General features: G+C 38.3%; 1 pseudogene; it reads left to right on the plus strand.

The window, feature by feature from the left end:
- The first annotated feature begins 154 nt into the window (after positions 1–154).
- On the plus strand, positions 155–2,949 carry LOC118756934 (annotated as a pseudogene).
- The last annotated feature ends 1,447 nt before the right edge of the window (positions 2,950–4,396 follow it).

Here is a 4,396-nt window from a genome sequence, read left to right on the forward strand (position 1 = left end):
ATTGTCATCAAGTTTCACTTTGTATATTTTATAATAAATACCAATTTGATCACACTCAATCACCGCGCCTTTTTCGTTTTCTTTGTTTGTTTTCATTCTTAGGCAGATGTCAAAAACACTCAGAAATATACTTTTTTCTTGCTTCTTTGATTAGGTGATCTTGTATTTTTGGTGCATGCTTGCCATATACTCAGTCAAATTCAAGAAGGTCAAATGATACCCGTACTCATTGGCAAGGCATTTGACCTTCTCATACACATTGATAACTGCTCACAATCTCAGGCATGCAAAAGTAGCAACGCAAAGACCAATCCACTTGAGTTAACTGAAAAGGCTTGGCTATTGGAATTGCATGATTTACTAGAGTTGCGCATACTCTCCGGCATCGCTGATTTTCCTGACAATCGCACTACATTTATGTCACACCTTTACTCTTACTCGGAAGTCAACTTACAGGCACGCTTGCGACCGCACCGCACTATTGTTTCCTTCATACACAAATACATGAGCGTGTGCTTGAAACTGCCTGAGTGCGAGTTGGATTTGGAAAATGAGCGTATCTTGAATTCAATGATTTTGATTGCAGGCCGCTTGTCGCTGCGCGATGCTGTAACGGCCAACACTAGTTGTACGATGTACGGCGCAATTTTGAAAGTCATCGATCGTCCGCCAATTGTGAATACAATAATTGTTTCCCTTACGGATTTGTGTAAGAAACACACACTGATAGTCGAACGTATTATAGAGCATGTGCTAGCGAAATTGTCCTCGCCATACTTAGTCAATCGCATAGAGACATTCAAATGTTTTGAGAAGCTAGTACTGCAGGATCAAATAAAGTTACGCGGTTCGCTTCTATTGGCGCTTATGTCTACAATTTTGGACGATAATGTAGAATTAGCAATGCGTGCGTGCGAGTTTTTTGCTGAATACCTCAGCAAAAAGAATGCCACGCTCTTTCAGAAATGCCTGGTCGAATGCCCATTCGTTTTTAATGAGTATGAGGTAGGTTAGCGGTTATGAAATGTCTATTCGAATTGCTTAATTTACTAACTGCTTGGCAGGATTTTGATGGTTTAGATAGTTTTTCGGATACGCGCATAAAGTCGCCATTGAAGGGTGAGGAAAAGCGCAAAAGTCGGCAATTGCTATATAATCATTTGATGGCATCGGTGGATCAAGTAAATTTGGTGCTGTATTTCGGGCAACTAAAGCTTATTTGTGGTAAGAAAAATAATGCCCAAAATAGAATCATAAAAATTTAAGTTCATAAGAGCAGACTTAAAATATTTATTTAAAATAATTTGCATACCCTAAATATTTCTATGCTACTTGTTTGCATCAACCCGACTTTCAGAAAAATCACAACGCGACTCAAGCATGAAAAGCGCAGAGTGTATCGCTTTGATCAAAGATGTACTTTTCATTCTGAAACGTGTCTGCCAGCTGGCGAAAGAACAAAAACCGAGCGCAGAGAATAAAGATGACGATGAAGAAAATACCAAAACTGATGATGCACTTACAGAGGCTAACGAAGCAGCAGCCTCAGAGCAGCCATCCACTGGAAAGTCTACCACAAATACTGCTACAAGCAGCACAGGACGTGGCCGTGGACGGCGCAGGGCTATTGTCACGATGCCTGATGCGGTACAGCAACTTATAATATACATTAAATGCTCTTTTATTTACTATTATATTTTCCTTTGTCCACAGCTAGTTCTCCTCGAGTAGTCTTTGATTTTTATAGCCACCATCTATGGCTGTTTCACTGCGCAGATGACAGATGACTCGTTGCAAAAAGCGTTCGATGATTTGGGTTTTGCACTAGCAAAGCGATTTCCCAATCTAGTGCAATACGCACAGCCAGCAGCGTTTTGGAAAAAGTATAGCAATAAAATCGTAACACCGGTTAAACAAAATAAGAAAAACAAAAAAGCTAAGGGAAAATCCACAAGCAAAGCGCCTGAGAAGGCTCAAGCTAACTCAACACAAATTGATGAAGCTGTCAATTCAACTGAGAATGATGTAGATGCTGATGACGATATGGGGTTCGGCGATTCAGTGTCAGAAAGTGATCATTGCTCTGATGATGATTTGCCATTGGCAAGCAGTAAGCGTGACGATGGCGCATCACCAAAAAAACGGCCGCGTTTAAGCGATGCCGAATTGCCAATGGAATATTTGTTCAATCCGAATATTTGAGAATTACAGCAGTGTCCTGGTACAAGCACCCAGACCGGGACACTGAGTAGCGTTAGTGATACTAAGTGTTTTGAAATATAGAATAGAATAGATTTTCTTATAGAGGATGTGCGCTTTGACAAAACGTCCTGTAATGAAACCAAGCAGTTTCGAGGGCGGAGGGGTCCTTCCTTTCAGTTAGTAAGTCTTATTTTCGCAACCGCATCGTTTTCTAAAAGGAGATGCAATATGGTTTCTTCTGCCATGTCGCAGTATTAATAGGAGGATGTCCATATAAATCTTAGGTTTGTCGTTGTGACGAATAACAATATAAATTTTTATATTTAGACTGACAGTGGAATATGTATGTATGTATCTATTTAGCAAAAGTGGTACCTTACTGAAATCGATATCATAGCTGCTACTTAGATCTACTAAATCCCGCATTTATACTATATTAAGTTTGGTGTTTTTTTGTTTTTTTTTTTTGTTGCTTATTTGAAGTAATACAAATGACTCGAATAGTGTATTAGGTGACTTATATTTTAAAATTTAACTTGTACATACATTCTTACAGGTGTGTGCATTTATACAGTAAAATTGTTAGATATTAACTATGTTTGTATAAAATCTATTCGGTGCATTCTGATACGACTATTCGTTAATAAGTAAGGTAAATTTGATGTACGCTAATTTGATGTGTGTATGTTATATTGACAATGCTTATATAAAGCATGCTAGAATTATTAAAACAAATATAAGACTAGACAGATATATGCTCTACTTACTAATGAGGATATAAAATAGTGATTTGCACGAAAATCTACGGTTTGGCCGTAGGCACAGCTTCTCAATATCAGCTTCTTGAATATCAGTGATTAATTAGTGATCAGGTATGTAACAAAGGATAATAATAATGCCAAAGAAAAATATTGATGACCCGAACTCAACGAATAGAGTTGGAAAATAAGCTGGAAATCAAATTCAGGATTGGAAGAAAGCCTTTAAATTACGTTTTACTCAATCGAATGTAAGAGAAATGTAAATGCTATTGACAACATACATATGTATAAGGCAACTCGCGGTCTGCTTTAAATTATGCCACGTCAGTTTTTCAAGATAACTATGTATCTGTGAAAGAAGATCGCCTGAGTTCTACTAAAAAAAATCATTGAAATCAGCAGTCTATTAGTTAGCGCTGCCATACAACTGATGAATTGATTGTTGTTGTTGTAACAACATTCAAATTCCCCAAAGAGATTTCGGGGAGTGTTGCTGGAGTGACAGTACTTGGCCAGATATTAATCTGGGTCGTTCCGGTTACGTAGACCCGACTGTCGTGGGAACGACTGATGAATTGATAATTGAGCTTGGCGTCAATGATAGAAAAGCTATCCGAGTTAGGCGCAACAACAATTTACTGATCACTTATATCCTCCGATTTTTACTCGACTATGCAATTTCCATGCAACATGAGAAACTCCTGCGAGATGCACTAACTAGCCCTTGTGTAGCTTTGAGTCATGGCAAAAAGAAAAAGGTTTATTGGGGCAATTTCGACGAACTGGTTTTAAAGATTACAGCACTTGTTCACCATGGGGTTCAGCCGCTAGAGGGTGTCTGTCTTGAAGCAAATTTCTCGCTTTGACTATGATTTGAGGGCATGTACCTTAATATGGAGGGTGCCTTTGCATAGGTGATTGATGTCTTCGGGAATGCTAAGGCTGACGTCACCGCTATTCAAGAAATGCGATCGCCATGAGCGATGAGGCACATTATCACCTAAACGGAAAACCAAAACTGCCGCATTTGTGGTATTGAAAATCCAAATGTAATTCAAGAATAAAATCTGAGGTCCTATAGAATCATCCTCTATATTTTTAGCGAAAATGTTCCGTTGTATCGAAACTCTGGCCTGTCGAAACAGGGTTATTTTTGTTTATGTATTTGATAAACCATGCCAAGTGTATTGAGCAAAGTATCCACTTTATTTATTTCCAAATAACGCTGTGACCACCTTGAACTTCTAACTTTATTTTGAAATATTTCCAAAATTAATTTCCTCTGAAAACCACATGAAACACCCTTTATAATTGTGCTTTAATAACTGTGTCATGTACATACTTACATATGTCTACTTCTATTTAAGAGCGAAATACACCACACATGCGGTTTGACAAACCAAGCGAAATTTCCCTTTGCTTCAAGCCATTTG

This window comes from Rhagoletis pomonella, unplaced genomic scaffold, assembly GCF_013731165.1.
Source record: "Rhagoletis pomonella isolate Grant_MI unplaced genomic scaffold, Rhpom_1.0 Rhpom_scaffold_13094, whole genome shotgun sequence".
NCBI classification, from domain to species: Eukaryota; Metazoa; Arthropoda; class Insecta; order Diptera; family Tephritidae; genus Rhagoletis; species Rhagoletis pomonella.